General features: G+C 39.2%; 1 pseudogene; it reads right to left on the bottom strand.

Moving 5' to 3' along the window:
- Window positions 1–6458: 6458 nt before the first annotated feature.
- LOC105466745 (ADP/ATP translocase 2 pseudogene) lies at window positions 6459–7371 on the bottom strand (annotated as a pseudogene).
- Between the last annotated feature and the right edge of the window lie 15190 nt (window positions 7372–22561).

The raw sequence follows: 22561 nt of genomic DNA, 5'->3' as shown, positions 1-22561 counted from the left end.
CTTTCTTATTATCTTTCAATATAGTTTTTTTGGTGTGTTCTCCATAGTGGTCTCAAACATCTCTCACTATTGTATTTCTGGGTGTCTTGCTTTTTAAATGTTTTACTTGTGAAGCCACACAGGCCTGCTGATTTCTCTGTACAAATAATTTTGACTATAGATTCAATCATTTTAATGGCAAAAATACTTGTCTTAATAGAATATCTGAAGAGACTAAGAGGTTAAAAATATTTTTCTGCAGGGAGGAATTGAATTTTCTTCTGCTGGGAGCCAGGGAGCACATCTGACCTGGAGCCACTGCAGCACCTTTGTGGGGTCCCACTCCCCTGCCCACGGCCCTGCTGCCTCTGAATTGCTGCTGGCATCTGGCCCTCAGGGAAACCAAGCTTTTCTGTGAATAATACCTAGTGAATGATATTTTCTGTGACTAATACCTAGTGATTGATAGATATTTTTATGTGAATAATACCTAGTGAATAATACTTTTGTGACTAATACTTAGTACTTAGGGCCCTGATTTTAATTCAAGTTATTATAATAAAAATTTATTTTCTTTATTTTGTAATTGGCCCCTTTGATATTTCTCTGATTTCCAGCCAGCTCAGAAATGCACAAGAGAAAAATAAACATGTTGTATGGAGGACGTAGATGCTTTTCAGTGAAAGGACGCTGTAGAATATCCAGCCTGACCTTCTGTCAAAAATAAACATCTCCAGGCTGACTCTGAGGTAGCCACTCGGCAGTTTGCATGGCGCCCCACTCCTAACAACAACAACAAAAACAACACATTTTGCATCACGCTGAGCATGATGAAGGGTAGCTGAGAAGCATTCCTTTTTATTTAGAGATAATCACTGCCTATCTTAAAGAAAGATCTTTCTTGATTTGTACTGTTGCTTGGTTATTTATGATGTTTCAAGTGAAAAATAACATGGTTCTATCTACTAATTTGTAGCTTGGTTTACATTAACACACATATACATTCACACACACACACTCAGAGTCCATCAAATAAGTGGAAATATCCAAAGATTATTTGGGGGAGTGTCACTCATAGGAAATACATAGACTTGAAATACAAGTAGATGTTTAATTGCATCAGTGAGTGAGCCACCCCTGGCAATGCCACTGCCCCCCAAGCTTTTTACGCAACTACCACTCAGAGCGGCACAATAAAAATATCTCAATGCAGCAGCAATGCTGTGGAATGCTTACCACGTGTAGGCACCGTATACAGTCACACAATTCCTATTGATGTAGCAGCAATGCTATGGAACGCTTACCACGTGTAGGCACCGTATACAGTCACACAATTCCTATTGATGTAGCAGCAATGCTGTGGAACGCTTACCACGTGTAGGCACCGTATACAGTCACACAATTCCTGCTGATGTATATGCTTCCTTGCATTCACTGGAAGCCTTGCCTTGCTTGTCATTATTGAATTCCAGTGAGGTCTGCATGCGGCAGGTGTGCCCAGCTGGGACTGGCCAAGCTGCGGTTTGTGATCGTGCTCCCATCTTTCCGAGCCGTCTGCTCACCCTTATTTATGTGGACTTGAATATTTGGGCATGACTCTCAAGCATTTTTCCAAGGGCTTCTGTCACTCACCACTCTTGAATGTGAGAATTGCCTTGTGCATCACTATGTCAACCAGCTAGACTGGTACATGTTTGCTGTACCGAACTCTTCAGATGGGGCTGGGAGTAAAGGATACAACTTATCCCCTTTCTGGGCAAGCTTGGTTATTTATGATGTTTCAAATAAAAAATAACACGGTTCTATCTACTAATTTGTAGCTTGGTTTATATTAACACACATGTACATTCACACACACACACTCAGAGTCCATCAAATAAGTGGGACTAGCCAAAGATTATTTGGGGGAGTGTCACTCATAAGAAACACATGGACTTGACAAGTAGACGTTTAATTGCATCTCATCCTAAATGCCACAAACAGAGCTAAAAATTATTTATCAGCCTCATTAGAGAGTTGAGCTCTGCTTGAACAATGCGGCCTAAATAACACTCAGGCTTGTGTTTGCTCTGATTTTATACTTCATGCATGTAGAGTCTGGATTCCATTCTATCTAGTTTGTGAAAAGGTTTTCACCATTTACTCTTTTTCAAATAGCTAACATTTCTGGTGAGCTTACAAAACGTATGCTACGCTGTTACGTTTAGTAACACAACAAAAAGAAAGGGACTAGGCACCAGCCCTACAGGAACTCTGATTCTTCTATAAGAATTAGATACACAGGCCGGGCGTGGTGACTCACACCTGTAATCCAACACTTTGGGAGGCTGAGGCGGGTGGGCCACAAGGTCAGGAGTTTGAGACCAGCCTGACCAACATGGTGAAACCCCGTCTCTACTAAAATACAAAAATTAACCAGATGTGGTGTGGGCACCTGTAATCCGAGATACTTGGGAGGCTGAGGCAGGAGAATTGCTTAAACCTGGGGGGTGGAGGTTTCAATGAGCCAAGATTGCGCCACTGCACTCTAGCCTGGGCGACAGAGCAAGACTCTGTCTCCAAAAACAAAAACAAAAACAAACCAAAACAAAGAATTAGATAGACAGTTGCAGGAGTGTAAAAAGTGCTTTGAAATATGTACATACAAAGAATCAGGACAGTAACCAAGAGTAATCACTTCTGCCTCAGCCAGGAAAGAATGAGCGGGGAAATTATATTCGGGCCACGTAGGAGTTTTCCAGGAGGAGCACAACATGCACGTGTCACGCAGAGGGAACAGCATGATGTAGTGGAATTGCAACGAGAAAAGCATCAGTTTCCATTCTGGACTCATCGCTCTGCAGTTTTTGGTTAACAATCACTTTCCTTTGAGAGAATCATTTCTTCTTTGCAAATTAGGCACAATTACTTATCTCAGACATAGCATAGGACTGACTGAGATAAATTATGAAGTGCTTAGCTCAGCACATCACTCCTAAAAGGCAGTCAAGTGGAGGCAGTTATAATTTGCAAAGACAAATAAGTCAAATGCAGGAGGCTGAGGCAGGAGGATCACTTGGCCCAGGAGTTTAAGACCAGCCTGGACAACACAGCGAGACCCTGTCTCTACAAAAAATAAAAAAAGTAGCCTGGCATGATGGCTCACGCCTTTAATCCCAGCACTTCAGGAGGCTGAGGAAACATTGCTTGAGTCCAGGGTATCGAGGCTGCCGTAAGCTGTGATCACGTCACTGCTCTCTATCCTGGGTGACGGAGCAAGAACCTGTCTCTTAAAAAATAAAACATAAATTAGTCACGAGCAAGAAATAAAATGTTGGTCAATATTTTTCTTTTTCTTTTTTTGAGACGGAGGCTTGCTCTGTCTCCCAGGCTGGAGTGAGTGGTGCAATCTCTGCTCACTGCAAGCTCAAGCTCGCCTCCCGTGTTCCTGCCATTCTCCTGCCTCAGCCTCCCGAGTAGCTGGGACTACAGGCCCCGCCACCGCGCCCGGCTAGTTTTTTGTATGTTTAGTAGAGACGGGGTTTCACCATGTTAGCCAGGATGGTCTCCATCTCCTGACCTCCTGATCCGCCCGCCTCAGCCTCCCAAAGTGCTGGGATTACCGGCGTAAGCCACCTACCGTGCCCACCTGGTCAATAATTTTTAAAATATTTTCCAGTGAAGTCCATAGTGTCTAGAGTCTCATTCCTCCTTGTCTATTTATAATGTGTATTTGATCTGACTTTGAAAAGGTCTTTGAATAAATTGAAGAGTTTGAAGATGGTGAAGAGAAAAATGCTTTGCCCAACTTTACTGTTGTTTAATTAAACTTTTTGTTTTGAGATAATGGCAAGCTTCACATGTAGTTTTAAGAAACAATACGGGAGATCCCAGGTACTCTAGTAAGTTTACCACAACGGTAACACTGTGCAAAACTACAGTAGAATAACACAATTAGGATATTAACATGGATGCAGTGGAGATACAGAACATCCCAGGGCCACAAGCATCTCTCATGTGGCCTGGTGATAGCCTAACCCACTGCCCACCTGCCCCCAGCCCTCCTGAACCCTGACAACCACTAATCTAGTCTCCATTTCTATCATTTTGTCATTGCAAGAATGTTATGTAAATGGAATCATCTAGCACAGGAACCTTTTGGGATTGGCATCCTCCCTCACTCACGGTTCCCTGAAGATTCAGCCAGGTTCTTTAATGTGTTGGGGGTTCATTCCTTTTTTGTTGCTGGGTAGTGCTCTATGATATGGATGTACCACAGTTTAACCATTCACTTGTTGAAGGACAACTGGGTTATTTCCAGTTTTTGTCTCTTATGAATCAAGTTGCTATAAACATCCATGTATAGGTTGTTGTGTAAACAACAGTCTTCATCTCTCTGGGATCAATGCCCAAAAGAATAATTGCTAGGTCATATGATAGTGTGTGTGTGTGTTTAAGAAACTGTTTCAAACTGTTTCCTGAGTGGCTGTAGCAGCTCACATTCCCACCAGCACCACATGAGTGGTCAACTGTCTCTGCATCCTTGCCAGCTTTTGGTGTCCTTTTATTTTGTAGCCATTTTAACAGGTATATAGTGATGCCAAGTGATTTTACTTTACACTTCTTTAATGACTAACTTATTAAGGATCTTTTCATATGCTTATTTGCCATCAGTAACATGTCTGTTTATGTCTTTTGCCAATTTTTTAATTGGATTTTTGGTTTTTACCATGGGGTTTTTAGAGTTCCTTTTATGTTCTACATAGTATTTTTTTGCTGTATATGTGTTTTGCAAATATTTTCTCCCACTCTCCAATTTGCTTTTTCCTTGTCTTTTCAGGATCACTGGCAAAGCAAGCAAAAGTTTTAGTTTTGATGAAGTTCGATTTTCAATTTTTCCTTTTGTGTTCTGTGCTTTTGGTATCATCTAACTCTTTGCTTAGTCCTAGATCTTGAAGATTTCCTTAATTATTTTCTAAAAATTTGCACATCCACATTTTACATTCAAGTCTATGATTCATTAATTTTGTATAAGATGTGAGAATAGATCAAGGTACATTGTTTTTGCCTACGGAGATCCAGTTGCTCCAAAATTCAATTGGGCATATTTGTGGGGATTTTTTTTTTTTTTTTAGTTCACTTTTCTGTTCTGTTTATTTACGTGCCTATCCCTTTGCCAGTACCACAGCTTTGATTACTATAGTATATAAAGTCTTGAAATTGGGTAGACTGATTCTTCTCACTTTATTCTTCATTTTAGAAACTGTTTTTGTTACTTCTGTTTTCTGCTTTTTCATAGAAATTTTACAGCGATCTTGCCTATATGAATAAAAATTGTTCTGGCTTTCGATAGGAATCTTAACAAAACTGCGCATCAATTTGGGGAGAATAAGTATCGTTACTCCTTTGAGTCTTTCAGTCTATGAACTCAGAATGTCTTTCCATTTATCTAGATCTCGATGCCTTCGTCAGCATTCTGTAGCTGTCAGCACATACAAATGTTTTGTAGATTTACACCTAAGTATTTAATTTGTTGAATGGTTGTAAATGGTGCTTTCTATCTTAATTTTTGGTGTCCATGTATTCATTGTCAGTGTATGGAAATACAATTTATTCTATGTTTAACTTGCTGAATTCACTTCTTCACCCAAATCTCACATCTTATAGAACATTAACCCAAAATGAATCATGAACTTAAATGTAAAAGGTAGATATGTAAATTTTTAGAAAAAGAAAATGAAGGAAATCTTCAGAATTTAGAGCTAAGCCTAGAGAGTTCTTATACTTGATACCAAAAGCACAGTACATACAAGGAAAATGGAAAAATCGGAATTCATCAAAACTAAAACTTTTGCTTTGTAAAAGATCCTGAAAAGAGAAAAAAAACTATGGCATGGAAGAAAATATTTGCAACACACATATATGAAAAACTATGAAGGTTTTTTGGTTACGTTTTTTGTTTTTGTTTTTAAATTGCTTGAGATTTTCTGTGTAGAAAGTCACGTCACCTGTAAATAAGGGCAGGTTTATCGCTTCCTTTTCAATCTGTATGTCTTCTTTTTTACTTTATGTCTTATTCTGCTGACCAGAACTTCTCGTACTGTGTAGAATAAGAGTGATGAGAATAGGTATGCTTGTTTTGTTTCTCATCTTAGGGGGAAAATTCAGCCTTTCAACGTTGACTACAATATTTGCTGTAGGTGTTTTATAGATGTCCTTTAATCAAGTTGAGGAAGTTCTGTATTTCTATGTTCTGAAAATTTTATCTTTTTTTATTTTAGATACTTTTCTTTCTCCAAATTTATTTATCAGGAGCAACTGAAATAAAAAATATAATCGAGTCCTATCATCATTATCATGGAAATGGCTTTAAGAGAAAACTGGTCAGATGAATATTATTGCTTCCCATTTTCAACCAGCAAACAGTTGCCACTGATAAACTGACAGTCAGGAGTCTGTCAAGAATGCTCAAGATATGTTATATGATACAACATGCCTGTTCATGGCGGAAGCACCCTGGGAAATAACTTGTGTGTACTTCTGATTTCATCATATAGGACAAGCACAAAAGCACCACCCATGCCTCTGAGAACATTGGACCATGCACCCTTGAAAAAAGCTCTGCCTCCTTCACCACGAGCAATCTTCCTCCAGCAGTGAAGCGTGCCTGTGTACATGATGTCAGTTGTGCCCTGACTGCATCATTGTGCTGTGGCAAACAGTGTCAAATGGATAGGAAGTCAACCCAGCAACGGCAGTGACGGACTGTGCGATCATCCTGCTGATGACGATGTGAGTGGTCCTGGAATCTGGAAGCTTTCTCCTTGCAGTGTCATAGACACCGATGGGCAGCTCGGTAGACGATAATACCCTGCACAGACACATTAGAGCCTTGGTACAGGCCTTTAATCCCATCAGATTTGTAGATCTTAACCAGGTAGTCACCAAGGCCTTGGAATTCCCTTTCAGCACTAGCTTTACCCACATCGGCTGCTAGATGGGGATGGGTAAAATCAAGGGGATACACAAAACACAAGGATGTGGCCCCAGGGGCACCGCCTGATGCCAGATTCCCTGCAAAATTGAGCCAAAACTGGATCCTCTTGTCCACACCCCCCAGGAAGATCTGCTTGTATTTATCTTTGAAGGTGAAGTTGAGAGCGTGGGTAGGGAAGTATCTGATGACACTGGCCAAGTTACGTGCCAGAAGGACAGGACTCCTGCTCCTTGGGAATACAGAGCATACAGTCTACAATGCCTTTGTATTGCTTATCTGCAGTGATCTGCTTGCTGGCACTCTGCACCTGCAGCAGCAGCTTGACCCCTCCATGGGTGCTACCACCGTCTAGGAGATGGCCACAGTCACTCCACCTGCCAGGAAGTCCTTGGCAAGGATGCAGTGGCATCTGTCATGTTGAAAGGAAGAGGAGGCAGGCTGCTGGGGGACGGGACTGGGCGGGAACCGGCTTTGACTCTGCGGCTGTAGGGAAGAAATTTTCCTTATGAATAAGTACAAAAATATTATAAACTGTTTATTCTACCTTGATTTGATATGTTATTTTTCTTGTATAGTTTATGTTAATATGGTTGATAATTACTGATTGACTTTTGAATATTGAACCAGCCTTGCATTCCTGGAATAAATCCTCTTTGATCATAGTCTATAATTTGTTTCATATTTTTTTCTTTTTCTTTTATTTTTGAGACAGAGCCTTGCTCTGTTGCCCAGGCTGGAGTGCAGTGGTACGATCTCGGCTCAGTGTGACCTCCACTTCCTGGGTTCAAGCAATTCTCCTGCCTCAGCCTCCAAAGTAGCTGGGATTACAGGCCTGCACCAGCACACCCTGCTATATTTTTTTATTTTTTATTTTTAGTAGAGACAGGGTTTCACCATGTTGGCCAGGCTGGTCTCGAACACCTGACCTCAAGTGATCCACTCACCTCTGCCCCTCAAACTGTTGAGATTACAGGCGTGAGCCACTGCACCCTGCCTGTTTCCTCTATTGTTGAATTCTAATTGCTAATATTTTGTTAAGGATTTTTGCTTGTATACTTATGAGGAATATTCATCTGCAGTGTTCTATTTTCTCTGTCTTCATCTGGTTTTGGTATCACAGTAATACTCCTTTCATAAAATAAATGGAAAAAAGTATTCCTTCTTGTCTTATTTTCTGAAAGAGATTGTGTAGAATTTTTGGTAATTCTCTTTTAATGTTTGATAGAATGTTTCAGTGCGACCCTCTGTGCCCAGGAATTTCTTTTTTGTAATTTTTTAAAAGTATGAATTCAATTTTCTTCATAGTTGCATTTTGTTTTATATTGGATTTTGAGGTTGTGTGGGTTTTTTTGTGTGTGTGTGGAATTAGTCCATTTTTGTCTACATTGTCAAATTTATGCAAATATGGCTATTTGTAATGGCCTTTTATTATCTTTTTTATGCCTCCAGAGTCTTTAGTGGCATTCCATGTTTCTTTCTTAATAGTAATATTTTGCCTTCCCTCTCTTTTTTGTCTTTGTCTATTTTGCCAGAAGTTTATCAGTTGTATTGGTCTTTTCAAATAACCTGTTCTTTGATTAATTTCTCTTTTTTTATGTTTTCAATTTTACTGATTTTTCTTTTTATTATTTTATTCCTTCAGTTTGCTTTACTCATTTGAGACTTTTTCACTTTACTAATATATTAATATTATTAGGTTGGTGCAAAAATATTTGTGGTTTTTGCCATTGAAAGTAATGTTAAAATTTTTTTGCTCAGCATTCCTTTAGCGATGTCCCACAAATTTTGTTCTGTTGTATTTTCATTTAGTTCTATCTATTTTTAAATTTTGCTTTTAGACTTTCTCTTTAACTCATTAATTATTTAGAAGTGTATTGTTTAGTTTCCAAGGGTTTGGAGAGCTCCCTTTATCTCTCTGTTTTTTATTTCTAGTGATGGAATTGTGGTCAGAGAACATCCTCTGTGTAATCCAAATTATTTAAAATTTGTTGAGTTTTTTCTTATGGCCAAAGATATGGTCTATCCTTGTGTATGCTCCATGGTCTCTTGGGAAGAATGTGTATACTGCTGTTGTTGGGTGCAGTGTTCTATACATGTAAATTAGACCCTGTTGGTTGGTGATATTGTTAAATTCTTCTATATTCCCACTGACTTTCTATCTAGTAGTTCTCCCAACTGTTGAGAGAAGGGAATTGAAGACTCCAACTATAATTGTGGATACTTCTGTTTCTCCTTTCAGTTCTGTCAGTTTTTGCATCACACATTTTGCAGCTTTATTGTTTGGTGCATTCACAGTTAGTATTGCTATATCTTCTTGCTGAAAGACATTTATAATTTATCATTATAAAATGTCCTTCTTTGTCTCTGGTAATTTTCTTTGCTCTTTGGGTTTGTTTCATCTAATATTAGTATAGCCAATCCTTTTTCCCTTTGATTAATGCTTGTTTGATATATCTTTCTCCATCCTTTTATTTTCAACCTGCTTGTACCATATTTGAAATGAGTTCCTTGAAGAACGCATGTATTTGAGCCATGTTTCTTAATCTACTTTACCAATCTCTATATTTTAATTGTTGTATTTAGATCATTTATATTTAATGTCATTATTGATATGTTAGGGTTTAGAACTTCCAGTTTATATTTTGTTTTCCCCTTGTTCTGTTTTTTTGTTTTGTACTCTGTTTCTTTTTCCATGATTTTTTGTGAGTTTTTGAACATTTTTAGAATTCCTTTTTGATTTATCTATGATTTTTTTTAGTGTTTATCTTTGTATAGCCTAATTAGTGATTGTTTTAGGTATTACAATATATACATAACATTAGAATCTAGTGATGTGATTATTTTATCAGTTTGAGTGAAGTATAAAAACCTTATCTTCCTTTATGTGCCTGTATTCCCCCAATTTTTTATTTTTGTTTGTTACTTATACTTGTTTTTTGAGATGGAGTCTTGCTCTGTCACCCAGGTTGGTGTGCAGTGGTGCAATCTCAGCTCACTGCAACCTCCACCTCCTGGGTTTAAGCGATTCTCCTGCCTCAGCCTCCTCAGTATCTGGGACTACAGGCACACACCACTATTCCTGGCTAATTTTTGTACTTTTAGTAGAGATAGGGTTTTACCCATATTCGTTAGGCTTGTGTTGAACTCCTGACCTCATGATCCACCCGCCTTGGCCTCCCAAAGTGTTGGGCTTACAGGCGTGAGCCACTGTGCCCAGCCTCCCACAGTTTTTTTAATATAGTTTTAAACATTTTATCTACATATATTTAGAGCCATATCAAAGTAGTTCTACATTTTTTTGTTGTTGTTGAGATGGAGTCTTGCTCTGTCTCCCAGGCTGGAGTGCAGTGGCACAATCTTGGGTAACTGCAACCTCCCCCTACTGGGTTCAAGTGATTGTCCTACTTTAGCCTCCTGATTAGCTAGGGTTACAGGCATGTGCCACCATACCCAGCTAATTTTTGTATTTTTGGTAGAGACAGGGTTATGCCATGTTGGCCAGGCTGGTCGTCTCAAACTCCTGACCTTAGGTGACCTGCCTGCCTTGGCCTGCCAAAGTGCTGAGATTACAGGCATGAGCCACCATGCCCAGCCAGTTCTATAATTTTTGTTTCAGCTGTCAAACATAATTTAGGCAACTCAAGATTAGAAGGAAAGCCGTTTCCCCATATATTTGCTTCCAGTGTTCTTTTTTCCTTTCTGATGTTCCATGGTCTTTTTTTGTTGTTGTTTTGTTTTGGGTTTTTTTGCTTTTCCTTTTGTCTAAGAGAAGTTCCTTTAGCTAGTCTTTAAAAGTTGATCTCCTAGCAACAAATTCTCTTTATTTTCATTAATCTGAGAATGCCCTGATTCAGTTTATTGCTGAAGGATATTTTGATCGGTTATAAGATTCTGGGTTAACAATTCTCTTCTTCCAGCAGTTGAAAAATATTATGCCACTTCTTTCTGCCTTCTATGGTTTCTGATAAGAAACCTTTTTGATGTGATAATTTCCCTGTAAGTAAAGTGTTGTTATTCTCTGACTGTTTTTTAGATGTCTCCTTTTCTTCATATTTTTACATTTTAATTACGGTTTGACTTAGATGTGGATTTATTTAGGGTTTGTTCATTTTCTTGAACTGATAGATTTATGTCTTTTCCAAAATTTAGAAAGTTTTTAGCAACTATTTCTTCAAATATGTTTCAGCTCTTCTCTATTTCTCCTCTCTTCTATGACTCAAATACCAATTATGTTATTTTTTTGTTATAGGCCTCTCTCTGAGGCTGTTTGCATTTTCTTTTCAGTCACTTTCTCTCTGTTTTTCAGATTAATTTCTATCATCTTATTTACCAGTTTACTGATTATTTTCTCTGTTCCCTCCATTCTGCTACTGGGCTCATCCACTGAGCTTCATATTTTGGTTATTGTATTTTTCAGTTCTAATATTTTCATATGATGCTTCTTTATGTCTTCAACTTATTTGCTAAGATTTTATAATTTTGCTAAATACCTCTATTTTTATTTATTTCAAGCATGTTTGCGATTGCTTGTTGAAGCATTTTTATCATGCTGTGTTAAAATTTTTGTCAGATAATTTTAACATCTCTGTCACCTTGGTGTTGACATCTGTAGGGTCTCTTTTTTCATTTAGTTTGAGATCCCCCTAGTGCTTCATATGACAAGTTACTTTCAATTAAAGCATGGACATTTTTGTATTATGCTATGAGCTTCTAGATTTTGTTTAAGCCTTTTGTCTTAACTGGCTTTTCCTGACACTATTCTGGCAGGAAAAATGTGGAGGGTGCTGTCTAGTTACTGCCAAATGGAGGCAGAAGTCCCAGGTTCCTCATTTGGTCTTCACTGGCATCTGAGAAGGGGTTTCTTGTAATTCTGAGTGGGGCTAGAAGTTCTAGCTCTATGCATGATCCCCACTGACATCCACAGTGATCTCATTACACTGGGATGATGGGTAAAGTCCTGACTTTTCATTAGGCCTCCTCTGATACCACCCAAGTGTGGGGGTTCTTAGGGGAGTGAGGAATCTCACGATTGCCGAGTATGGGTGGAAGTCAGTTTGCTTGCATGGTCTCCATTAACACTGGGAGGAAGGGTGGAATGAGGTAACACTCCTGTTACTGACTAGTTATTATGAAAATCTTATAGCTCCCTACTTGGCCTTCTCTGATAGCACCCTGGCATGGTGTTTACCTTGGTGCAGTTTCACAAAGGTGGAAGTCTAGGTGCCCCTATGCAGGCTTTGCTGGCTTAGGTGGGGAGAAGGCCATTTTTTTTTTTTTTTTTTCTGTGATGTCTGCTTTGAGTTGAGGCTTTAGAGGCTTTTTTGGAGATACTGCTTTTTTTTTTTTTTTTTTTTTTTTTTTTTTTTAACAAATTGAAGGTTTGTGGCAGTCCTAGGTTGGGCAAGTCTATCAGCACTGTTTTCTGACAGCATGTGCTCTCTTTGTGTCCTTGTTACATTTGGGTAATTCTTGCAGCATTTCAAACTCTTTGATTAATATTATAACTTTATGGTGATCTGTTATCAGTGATTTTTGATGATACTATTGTAATTGTTTTGGAGCAACATGAACCACGCCCATATAAGACAGCAAAATTAATAGATAAATGTTGTGCATCTTTGGACATCTCCACTGACCAGCCCTTCTCCCATCTCTCTCCCTCTTCTCAGGCCTTCCTATTTCCTGACATTCAACAATATTGAAACCAGGCCAACTAATAATCTAGCAATGACCTCTAAATGTTCAAGTGAAAGAAAGAGTCACACATCTCTTACTTTAAATCAAAAGCGAGAAATAATTAAGCTTTCTGAGGATGGCATGTCGAAAGCTGACATTAGCTTAAAGCTAGGTCTCTTGCACCAAAAAGCTAAGTTGTGAATGCAAAGGAAGAGTTATGGACAGAAGTTGAAAGTGCTATTCCAGTGAACGTATGAATGATAAAACAGATAGGAAAAAAAGATCAAACCAGCTACAACATTCTGTTAAGCCAAAGCCTAATCCAGAGAAAGGCTCTAACTCTCTTTGATTTTATGAAGGCTGAGAGAGCTGAGGAAGCTGCAGAAGAAAAATCTGAAGTTAGCAGAGGTTGGATCATGAGGTTTAAGGAAAGAAGTGATCTCCATAACATAAAAGTGCAAGGTAAAGCAGCAAGTGCTGATGGTGAAGCTGCAGCAAGTTATCCAGAAGGTCTAGTTAAGATAATTAATTGATTACGGTGGCTACACTAAACAACATATATTTAAGGTAGACAAAACAGACTTCTGCTGGAAGAAGATGCCATCAGGACTTTCATAGCTAGAGAGGAGAAGTCAATGCCTGACTTCAAAGATATGACCTTCAAAGGTCATGCAATTCTTGTTAGGGGTGAATGCAGCTGGTGACTTTAAGTTGAAGCCAATGCTCATGTAACCTTTCCGAAAATCCTTAAGAATTGTGCTGACTCTACTCTGCTTGTGCTTTAGATATGGATTACAGCCTGCATGGCAGCACATTTTTTTACAGCACGGTTTACTGAATATTTTAAGCCCCCTATTGAGAACTACTGTTCCAAAAAAAGCAAGATTATTTTCATAATATTTGTGCTGTTTGACAATGCAATGGTCACTCAAAATCTCTGGTGGAGACATACAAAAAGATTAATGTTGTTTTACTGCTAACACAACATCCACGATGCATCCCATGGATGAAGGAGTAATTTCAATTTTCAAGTCTTATTATTTAAGAAATCTATCTTTTTAGGCTGCAGCTACCATAGATAGTGATTCTTCTGATAGATCAGGGAAAATTAAATTTAACAGTTTCTGGGAAGGATTCACCATTCCTTTTAATGCCATTAAAAGCACTTACAATTCTTGGAAGGAGGTCAGAATATAAACACTAATGAAAATTTGAAAGAAGCTGATTCCAGTCTTCATGAATGACTTTGAGGCGTTTAAGACTTCAGTGCAGGAAGTCTCTGCAGATGTGGCAGAAATAGCAAGGGGACTAGAATTAGAAGTGGAGTCTGAAGTTCTGACTGAATTGCTGCAATCTCACGATAAAATGTAAACAAATGAGAAGTTGCTTCTGATGCATGAGCAAAGGAAGTGATTTCTTGAGATGAAATTTACTCCTGGTGAAGACGCTGTGAACATTGTTGAAATGACAACAAAGAATTCAGAATATTGCACAAGTTTAGTTGATAAAGCAGAAGCAGGGTTTGAGAGGATTGACTCAATTTTGAGAGAACCTTTACTCTGGGTAAAATACTATGAATAGCAACACAGGCTACAGAGAAATCTTTCATGTAAAGAAGAGCTAATCAATATGGCAAACTTCACTGCTGTTTTATTTTTGAAAATTGCCACAGCCACCCCAATCTTCAGCAACCACCACACTGATCAGCCAGTGGCCATCAACACTGAGGCAAGACCTTCCACCAGCAAAAAGATTACGACTCACTGAAGACTCAGATGATCATTGGCATTTTTTAGCAATAAAATGTTTTTAAAATGATGGCCTGTTCATAGTGTTTCTAGACATAATGCTATTGCACACTTAATAGACTATGGTATCGTGTAAACATAACTTTTAAATACACCAGAAACAAAGAAGTGTATGTGACTGTCTTTATTGTGATACTTGCTTTCATGTGGTTGCCTAGAACTGAACCCATAACATCTCTGAGGTACGCATGTATCATTTCAAAACATTGTCTTGTTGGTTTGTTCCTTTTTCTTTAGCTGGAGAGTTTTGTCTGAGATTTTCCCCCCCACGCATGTCCAGTTTTCCAGCTTCTTCAGTACCACAGCTGAAATACATGGGGCAAAAGGAAACACCGGGAACTCACCACCATGTCAGTTCCGCTTTTGTCTGGCTTTATTTTTATGTAGTAGTTGAAAAATATAATCAATGTCTATTCTTAGAAATACTATCTTCACTTGGCTTCTTAGAACACATATGCCCCTGGTTTTCCCCCTACCTCACTGGCTCATTCTCTTCTTCATTTCCTTTCTTTCTTTTCTTCAGACCTGTAAGTACTGACATGTTTCTGTATTCAGAGCTTGATTCTCTTTTCTTCATATTTTTCTCCACTCTAAACCTGGCTGCATATTAAAATCATGGGAGGCTGGGCGCGGTGGCTCACTCCTGTAATCCCAGCACTTAGGGAGGCCGAGGTGGGCAGATCACGAGGTCAGGAGATCGAGACCATCCTGGCCAACATGGTGAAACCCCATCTCTACTAAAAATACAAAAAAAAAAAAAAAAAGCCGGAGCTTGCAGTGAGCCGAGATCGCGCCACTGCACTCCAGCCTGGGCGACAAAGCGAGACTCTGTCTAAAGAAAAAAAAAAAAAAATCACAGGAACATAAGATGCAAACATGTATGTCTCTAATTTTAGGCTGTCCTAGTTAATTCTCGTATGTCCCCAAGGCTAAAAACAACTATTAGCAACAAGTTTTTCTAATTTTTAAAGAAACTATTTATTTCTTTTTCTGTTTTTTAAAAAGCTTTTATGTTTATCAAAATTATATATGAACCCACTCTAAAAAATGAGATAGTTCTTTAAGTTTTGTTAATCAAAGAAAAATATATATTCTGGATAGTAACTGCTCTTTATATACATAGTTTCCAAGTATTTCCTCCCATTCTGTAGGTTCTCTTTACTCTGTTGTTTATTTCCTTTGCTGGACAGAAGCATTTTAATTTCATGTAAACCTGTTTGTCTATTTTCTTTGGTTACTTGTGCTTTTGGGGTCCTCTTCAAAATAATGCATCTCCAGACCCACCTTATGAAGCATTTCCCCTATTTTTTTCCTGAGTAGTTTTATAGCTTCTAGTCTTACATTTAAGTCTTTAATCAATTTTGAGTTGATTTTTGTAAATTGTGAGAGAGAAGGGGTCTATTTCATTCTTCCTCTTGTGGATATCTATGTTCCCAGCACTCTTTATTAAAGATACTGTCCTTTCCCCAGTGTGTGTTCTTGGCACCTGTGTCACAAATCAGTTGGCTGTATATGTGTGGGTTCATGTCTGGGTTCTCTATTCTGTTCCATTGGCCTACATGTCTGTTTTTATGTTAATACCATATTGTTTGCATTATGAATGCTTTGTAGTATATTTTAAATCAGGTAGTGTGAAGCTTCCAGCATTCTTCTTTTCACTCAGGATTGCCTTGGCTATTCTGGGTTTTTTGTAGCTCCATATGAATTTTAGGATTGTTTTTTCTATTTCTGTGAAGAATGTTATTGGCATTTTGATAGGGATTGCATTAAATCTGTTGATTGCTTTGGGTAATATGGTCATTTTAACAATATGAATCCTTCCCCATCATGAACATGGATGTCTTTCCATTTTACCTCTTCATTATTATTATTATTTTTTTTTTGGTCAGTGTTTTATAGTTTTCCTTGTAAAGTTCTTTTACCTCCTTGCTTAAATTTATTTCTAGGTATTTTATTTTATGTTTTGTAGTTATTGTAAATGGAACTCCCTTTAACTTTTCTGTCATTTTTTAGAATTCCTGTTATTCATATATTTTCTGCTTTGACCCTTTGATTTTTATATCACTTCTATTTCTTCTTCTTATTCTTTCTACTCTATTTTATGAGACTTTTTTTAAATCAATTTTACTTTTCAAGCCTATTGTACTTTTATTTATGCCGTAATCTTAAGTTCTAAGAGGTCTTTTTAATTTCCACGTTTCCTCCTTTTCATCTCTTTCTGCTCTTGATTCATGAATATAACATCTTATCACTACAAATATATACATAACAATGTATTTTTATAATAGTTTATTATTTAGATTTACTTTTTTTCTGCATAATTTCTGTTACTTTTTATCCCAGGTTGCTTTTTAGCTGTTAATTTGCTTTGTTTGGTGTTTATCTTTCCTGTTAAAGATGTTCTTCAGATGTCAGTAATCTTAGGTTGTCTGATCACATATGAGTGAGAAATGAGCAATGTAACTAGAAGTTCCTGTCAGTGCGATTGTATGGTGTTGGAAACATGTTTTGGGGATATCCTGGAGTTGGAAAAATCAGATGGGGTTTCTCCCCCTTTTGTGCTAGTCGTGTTCCCTGGAGAAGATTCCCTGGATACTCTACTAGAGGTGAAACGTGCAAGCTGAGTGGCGAGAGGAGCTGGAGGGAGCACTGGCATTCAGGATGCATGCATGTCCTCATTTCGCCCTTTAGTTTTTGACTCAGTCCTTAGGCCTCCACTGTGCCTTTTGTACTTTAAGGAGAAACCTTTAAGGAGAGACCTCTCCTACTCTTCTTTTATGCTACCATAAAGCTCCCATAAAGCTTCCTCTTTTATAGCCATGGAGTGGGGAAGTTGCTAAGTTGTGTTAAATGGAGAATATGAGCTACATTTCTAGCTAAAGAGCTTTAAAAATCCATCTCCTCCCTGTCTCTACTAAAATACAAAAAATTAGCCGGGCGTGCTGGCACACACCTGTAGTCCCAGCTACTTCAGGAGGCTGAGGCAGGAGAATTGCTTGAACCCAGGAGGCAGAGGTTGCAGTGAACAGTGATCATGCCACTGCACTCCAGCCTGGACGACAGAGCAAGACTCTGTCAAAATAATAATAATAATAGTAATAATAATAATAATAATAATATTAAATTTAAAAAAATCCATCTCCTGTATGTTAGCTTGCTTCCTTGCTTCCTTTTACTTCTACTTCAGAGATACTTGGTCCCACCCATTTCTGAGTCTCTCTTGGAAATTCTGGGATTTAAATGAGACTAGACTTTAGCTTTCTCCTGATGGTTTAGAATTTGGATTTCTTGAGTTTACTAAGTGGGATTGTCTGAGGTCTACTTCTCATCTACATAAATATACTGTTTTTCTCTTCTCTTACTCTTTCCATCCTCCTGGCCTCATTTTTTAAAAATTACTTTTTACTGACATTTGATAGAGTTTCAGTGTCGCAGGGGAGCAAAGTTAGTTGCTTGAGTTCAATCTGCTGTAACACGTTCTAAAGCTTTTCTTTGGTGGGGCACTGGCTCAGGGAGGAAGAGTAGAAAAGAGAGAACAGGCAATGCTGACTGAGTTTTGGGTTTGGGGGAATGTGAGAGAGTGAGACTGGAAAGGAAGAGGAGACGCTGAAAGTTACGTGGAGAAAGATGGGTGGAGGTTGCCATGACCTCCACTTAGGAGTCTGCACTTCCTTATTAGTCTCTGATATTTCAAATAATCCTGCTTAATGACCTTTAGGGTTGCCCCATTTTTTCCCTGGAAGTTGAGTGAGGACAGAGGTAGCTGCCCGCAATATTCATGGTGGTGCCGCCTAAGCTTACTGCCTGGGTCACCATACCCACCTCCATTTCATCACTAGAAGAATTCTGAGAACAAGACCTGAAGACAGCCTTCCAGGTCAGAAACAGGCCAACCAGGTTTCATCCTCACGCTCAAGTGTGCCAAGGACTTTGATTCCTGCTTGTTCATCCCTTTGGAAAAATATGGCCCAAGCCTCCTACTAACCGCCTGCGTTCCTGAATAGATATTTGTTTGGAGAAGTGTAGGACTTCAGCTAAAGCCTTTAAAATGTGCTATTTGCTTGACTTAAGATAATCAATAGACACTATCTATTGCTAACTTCATTTTCTTATGATGTGAGTGTTTTTTTTTCCTTTGTAAGTCACCTCAAATCCTAATGGAACGGGAGATATATTAAGTACTGAAATGAATTAAATATAATCGATTTCCTCAGTTTAGATTATTTGCTATTTTTGGTTTATTGGTTTTCTTGGGACTGGAATTTAAATGACTGCTAGGTAAATCACCTTTCACCTTTTATTATCTATTGATAAGTAATGATTAGGTTGGCATTATATGTCCCTACACCAAGATACATACTGGACGTTATCTGTTACCTGCAAAATGTGAAAGCAAGCTGATTTCAGGTCATTAGTTGTACTGAAAGTCCTGCTTGTATCCACATTTGGTGAGTTAAATACAAATTAATTAGAAACATATGGACAAAATTCCTTTTGAAACAGACACAGATTTAAAAATGAGAATATATGTACTTGATATGAGACTGAGTTTAGGAAATACATAATTTAATAGTTTAAATTATTTAATAAAAACCACAATATCACTGAATGCATCCACATGAATTCCTATAATTTAATATTGAGAATAGGGGTCATATATTTTATTAAATATATGTTAGTAAACCATGCACTGAACTTCAAAACTTCCATAAGAGTAGGAGAAGAGGGCAATATCAAGTTTAACATAAACAGTATACTTGGGTCAGGTGCCATCCTTCAAGACCACATCAATAGTACTTAGAGCACAAGATGCAGAAAGGTGGGAGATGAGAGAGAGAAGAGGCTGTGCAGACTAGAGTTTTGAGATTCTGGAATCTTCAAAAGAGGGAGCCTAGAAATAGAGAGAAAAGGCTAAAGTTTGTTAGCACTGTGGAGAAAGCTGGAGTGCAAAGTTCTGTACCCATTGCCTAGGAGTTTGCATTTTCTTATTAGAATCCAAATTTGGGGTCTTCGATACTTGTATCAACAAGGATGTGATGTCCTGTGAAGGTACAGAGACCTGCCAGAGGTAATTTACATCAGGCCAGATCTGTTGTTGGCCCATCTTAGTCATCTCTGGCTGCTATAATGAAAATAACACTGACTGGGTGGCTTAAACAACAGACACTAATTTCTTACAATTCTGGAGTCTGGAAGTCTGAGATCAGGGTGCCAGCATGGTCAGGTTCTGTGAGGGCCCTCTTCTGGGTTGCAGACTGCTGACTTCCTGTGCTATTGTCACATGGCAGAGAGCCAGCTAGATTGTAAGGGCACTAATCCCATTCATGAGGGTTCCACCCTCATGGCCTCATTACTTCCCAAAGACCCCACCTCCAAGTGCCATCATATTGGGGATTAAATTTCCACATAAGAATTTGGGGGAGACACATTCAGTCCTAACAGCCACCTTCCTGGGAAGGTGAGCACTAAGGCTGAGTCCTGGGTGCACCCAGGACTCTCTTCTCCTGGGCCTCTCACCCGCTTGTGCCTGCTTTGTGTCTCTGGCATTTTATTCCTGGGCTCTCAATACCCATCCATTCTGAAGAGCCATTTGACCCAGTGAATTCACCAACATCAGCTTCTATGTAAGCTCTTTGCCCTGTACTGGATTAGTTTGGTGGATTCAAACACAATGAGGTCACAAAGTTTGCCAAAAGTTCACTTTTATTGCAGCAAAATATGTAGATATTACTTATGGCATGCAGATCAGCTACAGTGGGTAGGCAGAGGATTTCCCAGGGTTCTAAACCCTATTCAGGAACACTTCTGGGCACTCAGCGGTCACAGACAGGACCCACTGAAACTGACGAGTCATCTTGCGTAGGGTGCTGCCCGTTTTCAGTCCTCTAGAGCTTCTGCTGTGATACCAGGCTATTTATTACTCTTACAAGGTAAAAAGAAGCAGCCAAAACCATACACACACACACAAACACAATCATGATTATATGACTCATATACACAGGTATTTAGCCATTTGAATTGGTTCTTCCTTAAACACTCATCTTTAGACTGGGCACGGTGGCTCATGCCTGTAATCCCAGCACTTTGGGAGGCTGTGGTGGGAGGACCACGTGAGGCTGGGAGCTCAAGACCAGCCTGGGCAACACGGTGAGACCCCGTCTCTGCAAAATATAGAAAAATTAGCCTCATGTGGTGGCATGCGCCTGTAGTCCGAGCTACTCAGGGGGCTGAGGTGGGAGGGTCACTTGAGCCTGGGAGATCAAGGCTGCAGTGAAGTATGATTGAACCACTGCTCTCTAGCTTGGGCAACAGAGCGAGATCCTATCTCAGAATAATAATAATAATAATAATAATCTTTAGTTGTTTCCTAGTTAATATCTCATTATACCCCCTCTATTTTAACATCACTAAACTCTAAGAAAGAGACACTTTCTCCACCAATCCATTGTCTTATGAATATTTCATTGCCTCCCCATGTTACCCTCCTGATTGGTGAGAAAAATTTGAACAAGCAGGCTTGCAAGCCACCAGGATGGGAACCTCCCCAGATCCTTCCCAGACAAGATCCAGCGGGGAGAGAGGCTCCCTGGCACTTCAGACATTTGTCTCATTGCGTTGCTCTTTTAAAATAACTTGCTTTGAGCTGGAGCTCCAAGAAAAAGATAATAATAACAAAATAACAAATGTTTTGATTGACAAATAAAAATTGTGCATCTTTATGGTTTCTTTTCTACATATAATGCTATTCGCTACCCTTCTGGTTTGTTTTGTTTTGTTTTTTGAGACGAAGTCTCGCTCTGCTGCCCAGGCTGGAGTGAGCGACGCAATCTTGGCTCACTGCAAGCTCCGTCTCCTGGGTTCAGGCCATTGTCCTGCCTCAGCCTCCCTAGTAGCTGGGACTACAGGCGCTGCCACCACGCCCAGCTAATTTTTTGTATTTTTAATAGAGACGGGGTTTCACCGTGTTAGCCAAGATGGTCTCAATCTCTTGACCTCGTGATCCGCCTGCCTTGGCCTCCCAAAGTGCTGGGATTACAGGTATGAGCCACCGCGCCCGGACCCTTCTGTTTATGTTTGGGAAACTCCTAAGCACCATTCTAAACTCAGCACAAATCTTACCACTTCAGTTACAATTTCCTCTGGGCACAATTATGCACTCACTTCTCTGTCTTCCTGTAGCATTTCCTCATTCTAGAGTGCAGGATTTACTGGCTTATCCTTACCTTTTTAGATATTTAACTTCCCTTCCAGACGATGGGATCTCATAGGGAAGGGGCTTTGGTCCTCCCTTTACACTCAGCAACAAACACATAAAAGGCCCTTTAAAATGTTGAGTGAATAAATGTGGGATATATTGTTGATCCTTGATGTTTCCTCAGCATCCCACTCAAAAACAGATTCAAAGTACAAAGAAGGTAACAGTCAGATTCCTCAAATTCACCAAAAGAAAGTATGTATCTAGAACAGTCAACTTAGGAAAGTATCTGGCCTAAGGGTTTGGTTGAGTGTTTGCAGCACATCATGTATCTCCAGCCCTGGCTTCATAGTCAGTTTGGTTTTTTTTTGATTTTTGGTTTTGTTTTTTGAGACGGAGTCTCACTCTGTCGCCCAGGCTGGAGTGCAATGGTGCAATCTCGGCTCACTGCAACCTCTACCTTGTGGGTTCAAGTGATTCTCCTGCCTCAGCCTCCCGAGTAGCTGGGATGACAGGCACCCACCACCGCGCCCAGCTAATTTTTGTATTTTTAGTAGAGATAGCGTTTCACCAGATTGGCCAGGCTGGTCTCTTCTCTTGACCTCAGGTGATCCACTCTCCTCGGCCTCCCAAAGTGCTAGGATTACAGGCATGAGCCACCACATCTGGCCGCCAGTTTGTTTTTTTTTTGTTTGTTTTCTGTTTTATTGCTGGAAACTGGACAAAGAAAACCGGAGAAGTGAAATGATCTAATGTTAATCCTGTCCCTAACACTTAAGACACCTTGGACCTAAGCACACAATAAAGAATAAGAAAAATAACGAAAATGAAAAGTCGTATTCATTTCTTCTTACCCCCACTTTTTAATTCTTTTATTACTATAAACTGGAATATTGTTCTAGTTAGATGAGATTTTCATACATTGTA

This window comes from Macaca nemestrina, chromosome 3, assembly GCF_043159975.1.
Source record: "Macaca nemestrina isolate mMacNem1 chromosome 3, mMacNem.hap1, whole genome shotgun sequence".
Lineage (NCBI taxonomy): Eukaryota > Metazoa > Chordata > Mammalia > Primates > Cercopithecidae > Macaca > Macaca nemestrina.
The sequence above is the reverse complement of the archived record's forward strand: the minus strand, read 5'-3'. Positions and strand labels throughout refer to the sequence as shown.